This window comes from Sus scrofa, unplaced genomic scaffold (assembly GCF_000003025.6).
Source record: "Sus scrofa isolate TJ Tabasco breed Duroc unplaced genomic scaffold, Sscrofa11.1 Contig91, whole genome shotgun sequence".
Classification (NCBI taxonomy): Eukaryota; Metazoa; Chordata; class Mammalia; order Artiodactyla; family Suidae; genus Sus; species Sus scrofa.
In genome coordinates this window covers 1-19,883 of record NW_018085347.1, presented here as the reverse complement: position 1 = coordinate 19,883, position 19,883 = coordinate 1, and the positions used below count along the sequence as shown (strand labels likewise).

The following is a 19,883-nucleotide window of genomic DNA, read 5'->3' as shown; positions in this document are numbered from 1 at the left end:
TTCCCAGGCTAGGGGTCTCATCGGCGCTGTAGCTGCCGGCTTACGCCAGAGCCACAGCAAGGCAGGATCCCAGCCCCATCTGCCACCTACACCACAGCTCACGGCATCACCGGATCCTTAACCCACTGAGCGAGGAGGCCAGGGATCGAACCCGCAATCTCATGGTTCCAGGTCGGATTCGTTAACCACGCCTACTCCAAGGCCGTCTCCTTCAACTCATCCAACTCTGGGAACGCCCCTTCCCTCAGGACACACCGCCAGGACACACCAGGACAGGGAGGCCAGAAATCCCAAACGTGCAGAGGGAGAGACCTGCCTTCTCACCCGCCACCTGACACTCACCAGGCAAACTTGGTCTCCAGGGTCAAGGGCCTAGGAGAGGGTTGCGTCCCACCACACCAGGGCCCTCAAGGGCAACAAAGGAAACTAAGTCAACAGCTCTTGTGCACAGGACCCTCAGGGTGCGACCCACAAAGCAAGCTGGCACCATGGCCAGAGACAAGAGCTGGAAGGAGCGCTTCGGGAGGGAAAAGCCATTCTCCCTCTCAAAGGAAGGAGACACGAATCCAAACACAGCACAACAAAGACCAGGGACCCAAGTCGTCTTCGGCTTAGCAACTTCAGAGGGGAAAACACCACAGCGGAGTTCCGCTCAGTAGGCCACCCACCCAAGTCCTAGCCCCCTTCCGCCCTCTCCCGGCAGCAGGTGGAACCCAGCTGCTCCCAGGAACCCTCTCCCCCTGGATCCCAGCTGCGTGCTCTTCCCTACCTGCAGCCTCCTCATCCTGGCGGCAGTCGGTGCGCTCCGCCACCGAGTCTGTAGAAACACACCGCGGGGAAGCGAGGCGTGAGAAGGAGTGGCCCTCCCGTTTCCCCGGCTTCCCCGAGGTGACGGCGGGTCACACAGCATCACCCGGGTTTTTCCTCCAGGTGCCCAGGCCTTCCCTCTGCTCCAGGGACTGAGGCCCGCCAACACAACGTGAGCACAGATGCCAACATTCGGGCATCTCATACCTGCTCCCCCTCCTTAGGAACATAGGCGACGAACATCTTTACACCAATTTCTTTCTCTTTTGCAATTGCACACTCACCCGCCCCACCCTCCAAGCAGCAGGCCTAACCCAAGTGTCCCGGGAACCCTCTCCCACTGGCTCCTACCTGAGAGCTGTTCTTACCTCGATCACTTTCTGCGAGGTTGCTGTCAGCGAGGTCGCTCTCACACACACTCTCCAAGCTCCAAGCTGCAGAAACACAGACATGAGGAATCGAGGTGTTAGCGACCGTCCCCCACTCGGACCCCTACTTAGGGTTGACTGCGGCCACACAGCACCGCCCTGGCTTGTCCTCCGTGTGCTCAGAACTTCCCCGTGCGTGCTCTATGGCCTCAGAAGCATCAATAAAACACTGGCCACAGTGGCAAACCGTCCGAGGTCGTGGGCTGCTGAGGGATGGCGCTTTACACGCACGCCTCCCTTCTAGGAGTCCCTCCGGAGGCCTCAGCCTAAAGAAAAGCCAGGATTCCGTCGGGGGTCCGGGCGCAGCAGCAATCCTAACCGGGAATCACGAGCTTGCGGGGGCTGCCCTGGCCTACAGCCGAGGGGGTTAGGAAACAATGCTTGCCCGCGCCCTGGTGTTCCGGTATCGCAGACAACGGCATGGAGCAAGCCTCCCCCAGCTACTGCCGGTGGGGAACGACACGCGTCAACCACTACCTGGAAGGCCACACGGAGGGGCCTCCCAAACGGAACGCAGCACAGCATGGACCAGAGCCGAGCGGCGCCCTGGAAGATACCCGACACACGTACCAGGAAAGAAAACATGCCGTGTGTGTTGGCGGCAACTCACAGCCAGGACAGGGACGCCACCTCATGTCCACAGGCAGGGATGGATCACGACCATGTGGTCACATACACGAGGGAATCACGACCAGCCAGAAATCAAGAAGAAACCATGCCTTCAAAACCATAGGGCTGGATCGAGACATTTCATACAAAGCGAAGTACGTGAACAAGAAGATACTTATGTGGAGTTAAACCATGGCACAAAGGACCCTTCCACAAAACAGACACAGAGAACAGACTTGTGGCTTTCGTGAGGGACGGACTGGGCGTTTGGGGGGTAGATGCAACAGGCATTAGAATGGACGACGCGAGGTCTCCTGCTGCAGCGACGGGGAACTGGATCCATCTCTGAAATCGACCGGCGGACGATACAGTCCAAAAGGGAACTGTGTTTATGCACCACACCCGCCTGGGATGTTGCTACACGGCAGAAAATGACACACGGCCTCATGAACACAGAGACAAACAGAAAGGACAGTGTCTGACCGAGCACTAATGGAAGACAACGCGCAGAAGACGCTATCTCTGCAACCTTACTTTGGAAACAGGGGCTTCATGTCCGAATCTGTGGGAACAACGCCAAATCAATTGAACCCAAAAGGCAAATAATCAGGTGTGAGGTGAGCAGAGAAGCCTGGGAGACCGCCTCGTCCAATGAAGACAACAGACAGCAGCACAACACGGAACGTTTTCCCAAAGTCACCCACCACAACGGCAAGGCAAAGCAAAGGCACAACGAGCTATACCTCCTCCTGGTAGGGACGTGGAGTGTTTTCAAGCGTGAACAGGTCGTTCTGGGAAGATGTGACTACCTGGGACCTTCTCTACGTGTGGGGGGAAGGTCAGCTGGCCCAGACGGGAAACCTATGGCAGGTCCTCAGGAAGTCCCACGGACCGCACGGGACCCCCGCTCCACTGCTGCGTGGACATCTAAAGGAGAACCATCGGTCGTCGGGTAAAGAGCCCGCCCATCCCAGGATCCCGCAGCGCCACCAAAGAGCCCAACAGAAACAGAGCCCATGCAGGGCAACAATAGAAAGAAACGGATGGAACAGAAGAAACTACCATGCAGCAGTGACAGAGAATGGAGGACATTACTGATCGATTCGTCTCGGGGTTTGAGGGCGGCCCCCGCGGCATAAACGGAAATTCCAGGAGAGGCGGCAAATCAGAGCTGTAGCCACCGGCCTACACCCAGCCGAGCAAAGCTGGATACCAGCCGCGTCTGGGACCTCTGCCGCCCACTGAGCAGGCCAAGGGTCGAACCGCGTCCTCAGAGATACCAGTCGGGTTCATGACACTGGAGCCTCGACAGGAACTCGCTGGAGGACAGCATTTCAGCGAGCAAGTCAGGCACAGGAAGGACAAGACTCTCTGATGTCATGCGCATCAAGTGTCTGACCCACACTCCTGAGCAGAGGCTGGAAGGGTGGCTGCCCAGAGTGGGCAGGAGGTGCGGGTGGAGCACAGCGTTCACAACATCCTCGGGACACTCACAGCCTGAAGGGGCTCGAGTCCTGGCACGTGTTTGAAAACGGTATCAAGTCCACACAAGGCAGAGAGGGAAGCGAAAAGGAAAAGAAAGACAACAGAGGAAGCAATGCCTTTCCCCAAACCTTGCTCCCAGCCGGTGCGGGCAGAACGAGGGAATGGACGGTTAGCCTGCGGTCATCGTGGAGATCTCAATAGAAGCTGGACAGTGTGTGGTGCTAAGCCACAACAGTTCCCACGCACCACTACTGATTGCAATACCAGCAGGCCTCACACGCACCACCTCACCCCCCGGCGTGTCCCCGACACTTACCCCACGCCATAAAGGCCTCCTTTCGTCAGGGACCCTAGAACCTGGGGTGGCCTTCTTGGAGTCGTCTTTTCACCCCATCCTTCACCTCATTCCCAGGGGACCCAGAATCAGGGTGCTCTGCAACCAAAGGAGCAGGAGAGCCCCCCACCCCGCCTCCCTCCCGGGCCCCCCCATTTCTCACACTTGGACTTCTCCTCAGCAGAGCCGGGCTCCAGAATACTCACAGATTTCATCGTTCGCCCGTCCACCCTGTGATGAGACAAGAGAAAACACGGTGAGTGTCCACAGACTCCTCTGCACTGCGGCCACAGGTCTTCTGCCGTTGGGGACGCAGGCACGCAGACAGAAGGCAGCGTTGAGTCCGTTTTCCCAAAGAACACGGCGAAGACCCCTTTGAAAAGGCGCCAGCTTTTCATGGAAGATTCCAAGTCTCATACATTTAACAAACTTTCAGGCTTCTTTGGCGTTCCATCGTGGCACAGTGGTTAAACGAATCGGACCAAGAACATGAGGTTGCGGGTTCGATCCCTGGCTTGCTCAGTGGGTGAAGTATCCGGCGCTGCCCTGAGCTGTGGTGTAGGTGGCAGACGAGGCTCGGATATCCACGTTGCTGTGGCTCTGGGTAGGCCGGTGGCTACAGTCGATCAGACCCTAGCCTGGGAACCTCATTCCATAATGCGCGGGAGGGGCCTAGAAAAGGCAAAAAAAGACAACAAGACAAAACAACATTCGGCTTCTTCAAGACATATGCTCCTACTTGCACACTTGGGAACTGAATGCGGTCCCTTTTTGCAATGCCCTGGGGAAGGAGCTACTGCTTGGTACCAACTTGGAACTCAACAGTCCTCCGCACAGCAATCTGCATATATCATCTACAGTGGACTTTCTCAGATTTCATTTCTGAAGGAGGTACATCCAAGAAGAAAGAGGGCCATCTTTTCCAACCTCACATCAAGAAAGGTGAGCTTACTTGGGGCCAGGCTCGTTTCCGGTCAGCCAGGGATGGCTGGGGATCCTCTGGCATTTTCACGGGGCTGGCCCGCTCTCCTCCACCTCCACCTCAGGTACTGGGCCGCCTCGTCCTCATGTCCCCAGCCCGGGGCTTTGCCTCAGTCTTCTCATCCCACCGGCCTCCACAACATGTCGTCGTGAGTTCTGGGGGACCACAAGTCACTGTCAGCAAGGCGTGGTGCTGCTCACGACGCGTCTCTGGGCGCCTCACCTGACTGGAAGGGGCTGGGAGTCGAGGGCTGGGGCTGGGGGCGGGGGCGGGATGAGGCACGGACGGAGCTCCTCTTGGCCCATCCTCCTGGGGAAACGTCTCGAAGGAAGGCAGACAGCACCTTGAAAGACCTGAGAAAGGGAGCCTCTTGCCTCTCTTTAGCTAAAGGGAACTCTCGTGGCGGATTCCCCAGCTGAGAATGGCCAACGAGCATGCCGGCTCTGCTGCACCAGAGAGCCTCCCGAGTTCCTCCTGCCATTTTCAACACTCCGGCCATTCTTCCATCTTGCTGAAATGGCAGGAGATCATTTCCGCTTCCCTACTCTTCCACAGGGTGCTCCTGTGTTCACACGCTCCATCTCCCAATGCGTCACATCTTTTTCTTCTTAGATACAGTAATACTTCTCTTTGGAATACTTTGGCAATAGGAGACTCAGGCAGGGGGAGGGAGAGCAGGCCTTCCCGATGCTACGTACTTTTGCACCACTGTCCCTAACAACTTTCCAACTTTTCTCGTCGTGACTCACAGGACTCTGCACCTGGCAGGATGACTGACTCCCCCTTCAGCCCTGCTGCCAGGTCTTAGCCATCTCTCCGTTCCAGCTCTGACACGTCTGCCTAGTCTACTTGCCGCTATGTGTTGAACTGCACGGCTATCCTGTTGCTGTGCTGCCTGATTTCACCATTTTTTTTTCTTGTCATCCTTGTCGCTTCCTTAGGGCTACACCCATGGCATATGGAGGTTCCAGGCTAGGGGTCTCATCGGCGCTGTAGCTGCCGGCTGTACGCCAGAGCCACAGCAAGGCAGGATCAGCCCCATCTGCCACCTACACACAGCTCACGGCATCACCCGGATCCTTAACCCACTGAGCGAGGAGGCCAGGGATCGAACCCGCAATTCATGGTTCAGGTCGGATTCGTTAACCACGCTACTCCAAGGACGTCTCCTTCAACTCATCCAACTTGGGAACGCCCTTCCTCAGCCCACACCGCGAGGACAACCAAGGAAGGGAGGCCAGAAATTTCCAAACGTGCAGAGGGAGAGACCTGCCTTCTCACCCACCACTGACCTCACCAGGCAAACTTGGTCTCCAGGGTCAAGGGCCTAGGAGAGGGTTGCGTCCACCCAACCAGGGCCTCAAGGGCAACAAAGGAAACTAAGTCAACAGCTCTTGTGCACAGGACCTCAGGGTGCGACCCACAAAGCAAGCTGGCACATGGCCAGAGACAAGAGCTGGAAGGAGCGGCTTCGGGAGGAAAAGCCATTCTCTCCTCAAAGGAAGGGAGACACGAATCCAAACACAGCAACAAAGACCAGGGACCCAAGTCGTCTTCGGCTTAGCAACTTCAGAGGGGAAAACACCACAGCGGAGTTTTCCGCTTCAGTAGGCCACCCACCCAAGTCCTAGCCCCTTCCGCCCTCTCCGGCAGCAGGTTGGAACCAGCTTGCTCCCAGGAACCCTCTCCCCTGGATCCAGCTGCGTGCTCTTTCCCTACTTGCAGCCTCCTCAATCCTGGCGGCAGTCGGTGGCGCTCCCGCCACCCCGGAGTCTGTAGAAAAAAGACCTGCGGGGAAGCGAGGCGTGAGAAGGAGTGGCCTCCGGTTTCCCCTGGTTCCCCGAGGTGACGGGCGGGTCAACAGCATCACCACCGGGTTTTTCCTCCAGGTGCCAGGCTTCCTCTGCTCCAGGGACTTGAGGCCGCCAACACAACGTGAGCACAGATGCCAACATTCGGGCATCTCATACTGCTTCCCCCTCCTTAGGAACATAGGCGACGAACATCTTTACACCAATTTTCTTTCTCTTTGCAATTGGACACTCACCGCCCCACCTCTCCAGCAGACAAGGCCTAAGTTCCAAGTGTCAGGGGAAGCCTCTACCACTGGCTCCTACTGAGAGCTGTTCTTACCTTCGATCACTTTCTGCGAGGTTGCTGTCAGCGAGGTCGCTCTCAACACACTCTCTCAAGCTCCAAGCTGCAGAAACACAGACATGAGGAATCGAGGTGTTAGCGACCGTCCCCCACTACCGGACCCTACTTAGGGTTGACTGCGGCCACACAGCACCGGCCCTGGCTTGTCCTCCGTGTGCTCAGAACTTCCCCGTGCGGTGTCTATTGGCCTCAGAAGCATCAATAAAACACTGGCCACAGTGGCAACCGTCCGAGAATCGTGGGCTGCTGAGCGGATGGCGCTTTACACGCACGCCTCCTTCTAGGAGTCCCTCCGGAGGCCTCAGCCCCAGCGTGACACACCTGAAAGTCCAGCTGCACGGACACCCTTGCGTGCTGGCTCGGGGGAGTTGAAACCCTTGGCTGCTTTTTCTGTTACTGCCAGAGGCAGACCTAACTACTGGCTGAATTCAATGAAGCTAAATGGCTCTCTTGGACAGCGGCTGCCACGCTGTGGACAAGCAGCTCTACAGAAACACTGGGAAGACGGGCACCCTGCCGTGAGGTTCTCTCCAAAGCACACATAAAGAAAACTCATAACCTCAACAGCAACAGCAAGAAACAGCCAGGATTCCGTCGGGGCGCAGCGGAAACAAATCCGACCAGGAACGCACGAGCCTTGCGGGGACTGATCCCTGGTCCTCGCGAGGGGGTTAAGGATCCAGCGTTCCGCCGAGCTCTGGTGTCGGTCGCAGACACGGCTGGAGCAAAGGCCTCCCCCCAGCACTGCCGGTGCGAACGTACACCGGTACAAACCACTACGAAGGCACGACGGAGGGGCTCCCCAAACGGAACGCAGCACAGCATGCGACCCAGCAAGCCGAGCGAGCGCCCTGAAGATACCAGACACCACGTATCCAGGAAAGAGACACATGCCCCTGTGTGTGTATGGCGGCACCATCACAACAGCCAGGACAGGGACCGCCACTCATGTCCACAGGCACGGGATGGATCACGACCATGTGGTCCACATACACGAGGGAATTCACGACTCAGCCAGAAAACCAAGAAGAAACCAATGCCATTCAAACCATAGGGCTGGATCGAGACATCTCATACAAAGCGAAGTACGTGACAAAGAGGAGATCTCACTTAGATGTGGAGTCTAAACCATGGCACAAAGGACCCTGTCCACAAAACCCACGGACACAGAGAAAGACTTGTGGCTTTCGTGAAGGGCACGGATGGGCGTTTGGGGGGAGTCGATGCCAATACGGCATGAGAATGGAGCGACGACGAGGTCCTCCTGCTGCAGCGCACGGGGAACTGGATCCCATCTCCTGAATTGACCGGGACGGACGATAACAGTCCAAAAGGAACTGTGTTTATGCACACACACGCCTGGGGAATGTTGCTACACGGCAGAAAATGAAACAAAGGCACCTAATGAACACAGAGACAAACAGAAGGACAGTGTTGACGAGCCACTGAATGGAAAGACAACCGCAGAAGACGCTATTGCAAACCTTACATTTGGAACAGGGGCTCATGTCCAGAATCTGTGGGAACAACGCCAAATCAATTGACCAAAAGGCAAATAACTCAGGTGTAGGTGAGCGGAAAGCCTGGGAGACCGCCTCCGTCCAAGAAGACAACAGACACAGCACACACACGGAACGTTTCCCAAAGTCACCCCCACAACGGCAAGGCAAAGCAAAGGCACAAGAGCTACACCTCCCTCCTCGTAGGACGGAGGTTTCAAGCGTGAACAGGTCGGGAAGATGACTACCTGGGACTTCTCTAGCTGTGGGGGGAGGTCAGCTGGCCAGCAGACGGAAACTATGGAGGTTCAGGAAAGCTCCACGGACTAGAGGGAACCGAGCACCTGCGTGGACATCTAAAGGAAAACATCGTGTCGGTAAAGAGACCCGCCATCCCAGATCCCGCAGCCACACACACAGAGCCCACAAAACAGCCCCAGTGCCCCGGGCACACAGACTGAGAAACAACGATGGATACAGCCCACAGAACCCTACCACTGCAGCAGTGCACAGAGAACTGGAGGACATTATGATCGTTGTCTCGGGTTGAGGGCGCCCGGGCATAGCGGAAATTCCAGGAGAGGCGGCAAATCAGAGTGTAGCCAGGCCTACCCCACTGCAGCAAAGCTGGATACCAGGCGTCTGGGACCTCTGCCGAGGCAGCTCACCGCAACGCTGGATTCTTTCCCCCACTGAGCAAGGCCAAGGGTCGAACCCGCGTCCTCAGAGATACAGTCGGGTTTCATGACAATGAGCCTCGACAGGAACTCGCTGGAGACAGCATTTCAAGCGAAGCAAGTCAGAGCACAGAAGGACAAAGACTCTCTGATGTCTGCGCATCAAGTGTCTGACAACACCACTCCTGAGCAGAGGCTGGAAGGTGGCTGCTCCAGAGTGGGCAGGAGGTGCGGGTGGAGCACAGCGTTCACAACTCTCGGGATCACTCACAGCCTGAGGGGTCGAGTCCTGGCACGTGTTTGAATACACGGTATCAAAGTCACAAAGGCAGAGAGGGAACGGAAAAGGAAAAGAAGACCAACAGAGGAAGCAATGCCTTTCCCCCAAACCTTGCTCCTAGCCGGTGCGGGCAGAACGAGGAATGGACGGTTAGCTGCGGTCATCGTGAGACTCCTCAATTAAGAAGCTGGACAGCTGTGTGGTGCTAAGGCCACAAACGGCTCCCACAGCACAACACCACTCACACTGATGCCAATCACACCAGCAGGACCCTCACACGCACCACCTTCCCCCACCCCCGCCCAGTGTCCCCGACACCTACCCACGCCATACAAAGAGCCTCCTTTTCGTCAGGGACCTAGAACCTGGGGTGGCCTTCTTGGGAAGTCCGTCTCTTTCAACCCCATCCTTCACCTCAATTCCCTAGGAGGAACCCAGAATCAGGGTGTCTCTGCAACCAAAGGAGCAGGGAGCCCCACCCCGCTCCCTCGCGGGCCCCCCCCCATTTCCTCAACCCTGGACTCTCCTCAGCAGAGCCGGTCATCAGAATACTCACAGATTTCATCGTCCGCCCCGTCACCTGTGATGAGACAAGAGAAAACACGGTGAGTGTCCAGCATCTCTGCACTGCGGCCACAGGTCTTCCTGCCGTTGGGGACCGCAGGCACAGCAGACAGAAGGCAGCGTTGAGTCCGTTTCCCCAAAAGAACACGGCGAAGACCCCCTTTGGAAAAGGCGCCTAGCTTTCATGGAAGATCTCCCAAGTCTCGTACATTTAACAAACATTCAGGCTTCTTTGGCGTTCCCATCGTGGCACAGTGGTTAACGAATCGGACAAGAACCATGAGGTTGCGGGTTCGATCCTGGCCTTGCTCAGTGGGTGAAGTATCCCGGCGCATGCCCTGAGCTGTGGTGTAGGTGGCAGACGAGGCTCGGATTCCACGTTGCTGTGGCTCTGGCGTAGGCCGGTGGTACAGATCCGATCAGACCCTACCTGGAACTCATCTCCATATGCCGCGGGAGGGGCCTAGAAAAGGCAAAAAAAGACAAACAGACAAAACAACATTCGGCTTCTTCAAAGACATATGCTCCTACTGACACTTGGGAACTGATGCGGTCCTTTGCAAATGCCCTGGGAAGAGCTACTGCTTGGTACCGAAACTTGGACTCAACGTCCTCCGACAGCAATCTGCATATATCATACTAAGTGGACTCTTCTCGATTTTTCCCATTTCTGAAGGAGGTACATCCAAGAAGAAAGAGGCACTTTTCCAACCTCACATCAAGAAAGGTGAGCTTACTTGGGCCAGGCGTCTTCCCCGGCTCAGCCGGGCGATGGCTGGGGATTCCTCTGGCCATTTTCAAGGTGGCTCGCCGCTCCTCCTCCCTCCGCACCCTCAGGTACTGGGCGCCTCGTCCTCATGTCCCCGCAGCCGGGGCTTTGGCTCGGTCTCTCACTCCCCCGGCCTCCACAACATCATCGGCGTGCGTTGCTAGGGGGACACACAAGTCACTGGTCAGCAAGGCGGTGGTGCTGCTCACGAGGTACTCTGGCGCCTCACCTGGACGACAGGGGCTGGAGTCGAGGGCTGGGGCTGGGGCGGGGGCGGGATGAGGCGGACGGAGCTCTCTTGGCCCATCCTCCTGGGAAACGTTCTGAGGAAGGCAGACAGCACCTGAAAGACCTGAGAAAGGGAGCCTCTGCCTTCTTGCTAAGGGAACTCTCCGTGGCGGATTCCCCCAGCTGAGAAATGGCACACGAGCATGCCGGTCTGGCTGCCACCAGAGAGCCTCCCGAGTCTCCCTGCCCATTTTCACCTCGGCCCCATTCTCCACTCTGGCTGAATGGCAGGAGATCATTTCCCTTCCCTACTCTTCCCACAGGTGCACTCCTGTGTTCAACGCTCATCCTCCCCAATGCGTCACCTCTTTTCTCTTCTTAGACACGTAATACTTCTCTTTGGAATAACTTTGGCAATAGGAGACTCAGGCAGGGAGGGAGAGCAGGCCTTCCCGATGCTACGTATTTGCACGCCTTGTCCTAACAACCTTTCTCAACCTTTCTCGTCGTGACTCACAGGACTCTGCACCCATGCGGAGGTGACTGGACTCCCTTCACCCGCTGCAGGTCTAGCATCTCCCGTCCAGTCTGACAGTCGCTAGTCTCTTGCGCTATGGTTGAATTGCACATTCTGTGCTGTGCGCCTGATTTACCATTTTTTTTTCTGTCATTGTCGCTTCTTAGGGCACACCATGGCATATGAGGTTCCAGGCTAGGGGTTCATCGGCGCTGTAGCTGGCTTACGCAGAGCCACAGCAGGGCAGGATCCCAGCCCCATCTGCCACCTACACCACAGCTCACGGCATCACCGGATCCTTAACCCCTGAGCGAGGAGGCCAGGGATCGAACCCGCAATCTCATGGTTCCAGGTCGGACTCACTCTGCATGCCACGATGGGAACTCGTACTACTGTTAAACAGTGTTTTATTTTGGATCCCCATGTGATAACCTATCTAATAGTTTAATTTTGTTTCTGGTGCAACACTGTTCTCTTCGGGGTACATATCGCATTTGATCTCTCCCTGATCTCTTCCTGTCCTTGGGATTGGTTACCTTTTGGCTGTTAGGAATAACGCGCTGCTACAAATGAGAGTGTACACGGTCTCTGTGGTAACATCCTGGGGACTCGTAATATTGCGCGTGTGTCCAACCTCACTAACGTCACAGCACAAAAAATGAACCTGAATGTATACGGGGGAACTTTTCATTAATTAAAACTGTATGACCCTTTTGCCGCTCAGTGTACCCACGAGTTCCCATTCAGTGCCGGACGTTGTCACTGGTGGAAACTGGAGGAATGGTTAGGGGAGCTTTCTGTGATACTGTTACCATTTCCTCTTAGTAATGATCTTGTTGTTCTAAATCACGTTAGTATTGTTTTCCAATTGGGAAATGTGGTTCCGTGGAGGGATCTAGTACAACTAGAAAACATCAAATATCAGCGAACGTCAAAACGTGAGTGAGGTCACTTTGCTTTTAACAGGAACCAAATGTTGAGTTTAATGAATCATTATTTCCATGGTTGTGAATTACCAACGGAGTTATTCATTTGCTTTTTGGGTTGGTTGCTTGCTTGCTTGGTTTGGCCATTTTTGCCTTTTCTAGGCCCGCTTCCCTTGGCACACGGAGGTTCCCAGGACAGGGGTAATCAGAGTTGTAGCCACTAGCCTACGCCAGAGCCACTGCAACTCGGGATCCGAACCGCATCTGCGACCTACACCACAGCTCACGGCAACCCCGGATCCTTAACCACTGAGCAAGGCCAGAGATCAAACTCGCAACCTCATGGTTCCTAGTCGGATTCGTTAACCACTGCGCACGACAGGAACTCCAAGTTAGTTCATTTGAATTTCCATCAAATGCAGTAAAAGAAAGACATGGCTTAGCATGTGTAGAGTTTGTTCGGAAATTTGAACACTGAATGAACTAGAATCATTGTCATGCCTGAATGTACTGAGTCAGGTCCACAGTACCTTCATCTGGCTCAGTGGCAAGGTGCACCCTGTTGTGTGGCCACCGGGAATTATTCTAGCCAAGCCGCAGAGGACAAACTTGTCTCAGACTTTTGAGCACGATTCTTTGCCCAAGCAACAGTCTGGAAAATACATGACAACAGAGAGAACGAGTGATATACTGATTGCAGAAGACCACAGGGAATGACAACAGCTGACTCCCAGCAAGCCCTCAATGCCACAATCCCACTGCCAGCAGAGCTCCAGCATCCAAGTTCTACTTAGAGAGATCTTGCTCTTGGGTGCACTTCCAACGTTACCTCCCACACAGGTTGTGTGAAAATGCCTCTTGGGAGCGGAGACAACCAAGATAATGACAATGCAGAATGGTCTGAGGTCAATCCCACTGACTGATCGACTGACTGATTTTCACCACTCCAGGGCATGCTGAAGTTCCCAGCCCAGGGCTTGAATCTGCACCACAGCAGGGATCCAACACTGGACCCTTAACCTATAGGACACTAGGGAACCCTCACATCCCCTGTAGAAGAAAAAAATGCCAGGGAAGGGGACGTAGATCTCTCTGCGCCTCACGTCCCAGGTCTGGGCATCCAACTCTGGGAACGCCCTTCCCTCAGGACACACCGCGAGGACACACCAGGACAGGGAGGCCAGAAATCCCAACGTGCAGAGGGAGAGACCTGCCTTCTCACCCGCCACCTGACACTCACCAGGCAAACTTGGTCTCCAGGTCAAGGGCTAGGAGAGGGTTGCGTCCACCACACCAGGGCCCTCAAGGGCAACAAAGGAAACTAAGTCAACAGCTCTTGTGCACAGGACCCTCAGGGTGCGACCCACAAAGCAAGCTGGCACCATGGCCAGAGACAAGAGCTGGAAGGAGCCGCTTCGGGAGGGAAAGCCATTCTCCTCTCAAAGGAAGGAGACACGAATCCAAACACAGCACAACAAAGACCAGGGACCCAAGTCGTCTTCGGCTTAGCAACTTCAGAGGGGAAAACACCACAGCGGAGTTCCGCTCAGTAGGCCACCCACCCAAGTCCTAGCCCCCTTCCGCCTCTCCCGGCAGCAGGTGGAACCCAGCTGCTCCCAGGAACCCTCTCCCCTGGATCCAGCTGCGTGCTCTTCCCTACCTGCAGCCTCCTCATCCTGGCGGCAGTCGGTGCGCTCCGCCACCGAGTCTGTAGAAACACACCGCGGGAAGCGAGGCGTGAGAAGGAGTGGCCTCCCGTTTCCGGCTTCCCCGAGGTGACGGCGGGTCACACAGCATCACCCGGGTTTTCCTCCAGGTGCCCAGGCCTTCCCCTGCTCCAGGGACTGAGGCCCGCCAACACAACGTGAGCACAGATGCCAACATTCGGGCATCTCATACCTGCTCCCCTCCTTAGGAACATAGGCGACGAACATTTTACACCAATTTCTTTCTCTTTTGCAATTGCACACTCACCCGCCCCACCCTCCAAGCAGCAGGCCTAACCCAAGTGTCCCGGGAACCCTCTCCCACTGGCTCCTACCTGAGAGCTGTTCTTACCTCGATCACTTTCTGCGAGGTTGCTGTCAGCGAGGTCGCTCTCACACACACTCTCCAAGCTCCAGCTGCAGAAACACAGACATGAGGAATCGAGGTGTTAGCGACCGTCCCCACTCGGACCCTACTTAGGGTTGACTGCGGCCACACAGCACCGCCCTGGCTTGTCCTCCGTGTGCTCAGAACTTCCCGTGCGTGCTCTATGGCCTCAGAAGCATCAATAAAACACTGGCCACAGTGGCAAACCGTCGAGATCGTGGGCTGCTGAGGGATGGCGCTTTACACGCACGCCTCCCTTCTAGGAGTCCCTCCGGAGGCCTCAGCCCCAGCGTGACACACCTGAAAGTCCAGCTGCACGGACACCCTTGCGTGCTGGCTCGGGGGAGTGAACCCTTGGCTGCTTTCTTCTGTTCACTGCCAGAGGCAGACTAACTACTGGCTGAATTCAATGAAGCATAAATGGCTCCTCTGGACAGCGGCTGCCACGCTGTGGACAGCAGCTCTACAGAAACACTGAGGAGACGGGCACCCCTGCCCGTGAGGTTCCTCTCCAAAGCACACATAAAGAAAACTCATACACCTCAACAGCAACAGCAAAGAAACAAGCCAGGAGTTCCCGTGCGTGGGCGCAGCGAAACATCCAGGACACGAGCTTGCGGGCTACCTGGCCTCGCCGGGGGTAAGATCCAGCGTGCCGCAGCTCTGTTCGGTCCAGACACGGCTGGAGAAAGCCCCCCACACGCCGGTGCGACGTCACCGTCCCTACGGGCCCACGGAGGGGCCCCAAAACGGAACCAGCACCATGGCCAGCAAGCCGGCGAGCGCCTGGAAGTACCACACACGACCAGAAAGGAACATGCCCTTGTGTGTATGGGCAACCACAACAGCCAGGACAGGGACGCCACTCATGTCCACAGCACAGGGGATGGATCACGACATGTGGTCCACATACACGAGGGAATTCACGACTCAGCCAGAAAATCCAAGAAGAAACAATGCCATTCAAAACCATAGCTGGATCGAGACATTCTCATACAAAGCGAAGTACGTGACAAAGAGAGAGATCTCACTTAGATTGAGTCTAAACCATGGCACAAAGGACCCTGTCCACAAACCCACGGACACAGAGAACAGACTTGTGGCTTTCGTGAAGGCACGGACTGGGCGTTTGGGGGGAGTCGATGCCAACTACGGCATTGAGAAATGGAGCGACGACGAGGTCCCTCCTGCTGCAGCGCACGGGGAACTGGATCCCATCTCCTGAATCGACCGTGGACGGACGATAACAGTCAAAAGGAACCTGTGTTTATGCCACCAACACGCCTGGGGAATGTTGCTACACGGCAGAAAATGAAACACACGGCACCTCAATGAACACAGAGACAAACGAAAGGACAGTGTCTGACGAGCCACTGAAATGGAAAGACAACCCGCAGAAGACGCCTATCTGCAAACCTTACATTGGAACAGGGCTCATGTCCAGAATCTGTGGGAAAAACGCCAAATCAATTGACCCAAAAGGCAAAATAACTCAGGTGTAGGTGAGCGGAAGCCTGGGAGACCGCCTCCGTCCCAAGAAGACAACAGAGCAAGCACACACACGGAAACGTTTCCCAAAGTCACCCACCACAACGGCAAGGCAAAGCAAGGCACAACGACTATCACCTCCTCCTCGTAGGACGCGAGTGTTTTTCAAGCGTGACAGGTCGTCTGGGAAGATGTGACTACCTGGGACTTCATCTACCTGTGGGCGGGAAGGTTCAGCTGGCCCAGCCAGGACAGGAAACTACTATGGCAGGTCCTCAGGAAAGCTGCCCACGGACCTAGCACGGGACCCCGCAGTCCCACTGCTGCGTGGACATCTAAAGGAAGAACCATCGGTGTCGGGTAAAGAGACGCCCCATCCCCAGGATCCCGGCAGCGCACATCACACCGAGAGCCCACAGAAACAGAGCCCCAGTGCCCACGGGCACACAGACTGAGAAGGACAACGGGATGGATACAGCCCACAGAAACCTACCCACTGCATGCAGTGCACAGAGAACTGGAGGACATTACTGATCGATTCGTCCTCGGGTTTGAGGGCGGCCCCCGCGGCATACGGAAATTCCCAGGAGAGGCGGCAAATCAAGAGCTGTAGCCACGGCCTACACCCCAGCTGCAGCAAAGCTGGATACAGCCGCGTCTGGGACCTCTGCCGACAGGCAGCTCACCGCAACGCTGATTCTTCCCCACTGAGCAAGCCAAGGGTCGAACCCGCGTCCTCAGAGTACCAGTCGGGTTTCATGACCACTGAGCCTCGACAGGAACTCGCTGGAGGACAGCATTTCAAGCGAAGCAAGTCAGGCACAGAAGGACAAAGACTCTCTGATGTCATGCGCATCAAAGTGTCTGACACACCACTCCTGAGCAGAGGCTGGAGGGTGGCTGCCAGAGTGGGCAGGAGGTGCGGGTGGAGCACAGCGTTCACAACACTCCTCGGGACACTCACAGCCTGAAGGGCTCGAGTCCCTGGCACGTGTTTTGAACAACGGTATCAAAGTCCACACAAAGGCAGAGAGGGAAGCGAAAAGGAAAAGAAAGACCACAGAGGAACAATGCCTTTCCCCAAACCCTTGCTCCAGCCGGTGCGGGCAGAACGAGGAATGGACGGTTAGCCTGCGGTCATCGTGAGACTCCTCAATTGAAGCTGGACAGCTGTGTGGTGCTAAGCCACACAAAACAGGCTCCCACAGCACACACCCACTCATACACTGATTGCCAATCACACCACAGGCCCTCAACCAGAACCTGGGGTGGCCCTTCTTGGGAAGTCCGTCTCTTTCACCCCATCCTTCACCCTCATTCCCAGGAGGAACCCAGAATCAGGGTGTCTCTGCAACCAAAGGAGCAGGAGAGCCCCCCCACCCCGCCTCCCTCGCGGCCCCCCCCCCCATTTCCTCAACACCTGGACTTCTCCTCAGCAGAGCCGGGCTCCAGAATACTCACAGATTTCATCGTCCGCCCCGTCCACCTGTGATGAGACAAGAGAAAACACGGTGAGTGTCACAGCATCCTCTGCACTGCGGCCACAGGTCTTCCTGCCGTTGGGGACCGCAGGCACGCAGACAGAAGGCAGCGTTGAGTCCGTTTCCCCAAAAGAACACGGCGAAGACCCCTTTGGAAAAGGCGCCAGCTTTTCATGGAAGATCTCCCAAGTCCTCGTACATTTAACAAACATTCAGGCTTCTTTGGCCTTCCCATCGTGGCACAGTGGTTAACGAATCGGACCAAGAACCATGAGGTTGCGGGTTCGATCCCTGGCCTTGCTCAGTGGGTGAAGTATCCGGCGCTGCCCTGAGCTGTGGTGTAGGTGGCAGACGAGGCTCGGATCCCACGTTGCTGTGGCTCTGGCGTAGGCCGGTGGCTACAGCTCCGATCAGACCCCTAGCCTGGGAACCTCATCTCCATATGCCGCGGGAGGGGCCCTAGAAAAGGCAAAAAAAGACAAACAAGACAAAACAACATTCCGGCTTCTTCAAAGACATATGCTCCCTACTGCACACTTGGGAACTGATGCGGTCCCTTTTGCAAATGCCCCGGGAAGGAGCTACTGCTTGGTACCAAACTTGGACTCAACAGTCCTCCGCACAGCAATCTGCATATATCATCTACAGTGGACTTTCTCAGATTTCCATTTCTGAAGGAGGTACATCCAAGAAGAAAGGAGGCACCTTTTCCAACCTCACATCAAGAAAGGTGAGCTTACCTTGGGGCCAGGCTCGTCTTCCGGCTCAGCCCAGGCGATGGCTAAGGACTCCTCCTGGCCATTTTCACGGGGCTGGCCCGCCTCCTCCTCCACCTCCACCTCAGGTACTGGGGCCGCCTCGTCCTCATGTCCCCCAGCCCGGGGCTTTGCCTCAGTCTTCTCACTCCCACCGGCCTCCACAACATCGTCGTCGTGAGTTCCTGGGGGACACACAAGTCACTGTCAGCAAGGCGGTGGTGCTGCTCACGAGGTACTCTGGGCGCCTCACCTGACTGGACAGGGGCTGGGAGTCGAGGGCTGGGGCTGGGGGCGGGGGCGGGATGAGGCACGGACGGAGCTCCTCTTGGCCCATCCTCCTGGGGAAACGTCTCGAAGGAAGGCAGACAGCACCCTGAAAGACCTGAGAAAGGGAGCCTCTGCCTCTCTTGCTAAAGGGAACCTCTCCGTGGCGGATTCCCCAGCTGAGAAATGGCCAACACGAGCATGCCGGCTCTGCTGCCACCAGAGAGCCTCCCGAGTCCTCCTGCCCATTTTCACCTCCGGCCCCATTCCTCCATCTGCTGAAATGGCAGGAGATCATTTCCGCTTCCCTACTCTTCCCACAGGGTGCTCCTGTGTTCACGCTCCATCCTCCCAATGCGTCACCTCTTTTCTCTTCTTAGACACGTAATACTTCTCTTTGGAATACTTTGGCAATAGGAGACTCAGGCAGGGGGAGGGAGAGCAGGCCTTCCCGATGCTACGTACTTTGCACCACTGTCCCTAACAACCTTTCTCAACCTTTCTCGTCGTGACTCACAGGACCTCTGCACCCATGCAGGAATGACTGACTCCCCCTTCAGCCCTGCTGCCAGGTCTTAGCCATCTCTCCGTTCCAGCTCTGACAGTCTGCCTAGTCTACTTGCCGCCTATGTGTTGAACTGCACGCTATCTCTGTTGCTGTGTGCCTGATTTCACCATTTTTTTTTCTTGTCATCCTTGTCGCTTCCTTAGGGCCACACCCATGGCATATGGAGGTTCCCAGGCTAGGGGTCTCATCGGCGCTGTAGCTGCCGGCTTACGCCAGAGCCACAGCAAGGCAGGATCCCAGCCCCATCTGCCACCTACACCACAGCTCACGGCATCACCGGATCCTTAACCCACTGAGCGAGGAGGCCAGGGATCGAACCCGCAATCTCATGGTTCCAGGTCGGATTCGTTAACCACGCCTACTCCAAGGCCGTCTCCTTCAACTCATCCAACTCTGGGAACGCCCCTTCCCTCAGGACACACACGCCAGGACACACCAGGACAGGGAGGCCAGAAATCCCAAACGTGCAGAGGGAGAGACCTGCCTTCTCACCCGCCACCTGACACTCACAGGCAAACTTGGTCTCCAGGGTCAAGGGCCTAGGAGAGGGTTGCGTCCCACCACACCAGGGCCCTCAAGGGCAACAAAGGAAACTAAGTCAACAGCTCTTGTGCACAGGACCCTCAGGGTGCGACCCACAAAGCAAGCTGGCACCATGGCCAGAGACAAGAGCTGGAAGGAGCGCTTCGGGAGGGAAAAGCCATTCTCCCTCTCAAAGGAAGGAGACACGAATCCAAACACAGCACAACAAAGACCAGGGACCCAAGTCGTCTTCGGCTTAGCAACTTCAGAGGGGAAAACACCACAGCGGAGTTCCGCTCAGTAGGCCACCCACCCAAGTCCTAGCCCCCTTCCGCCCTCTCCCGGCAGCAGGTGGAACCCAGCTGCTCCCAGGAACCCTCTCCCCCTGGATCCCAGCTGCGTGCTCTTCCCTACCTGCAGCCTCCTCATCCTGGCGGCAGTCGGTG

At 56.2% G+C, this 19,883-nt stretch overlaps 1 long non-coding RNA gene across 1 annotated transcript; it reads right to left on the bottom strand.

Annotated features, from left to right (window-relative positions):
- Positions 1-1,203: 1,203 nt before the first annotated feature.
- Positions 1,204-19,883, bottom strand: LOC110259154. Its single transcript, XR_002341351.1, has 4 exons — positions 19,852-19,883; positions 18,066-18,265; positions 17,306-17,330; positions 1,204-1,241 (listed from the first exon to the last, which is right to left on the bottom strand). It is a non-coding gene; the product is annotated as an uncharacterized LOC110259154 (long non-coding RNA).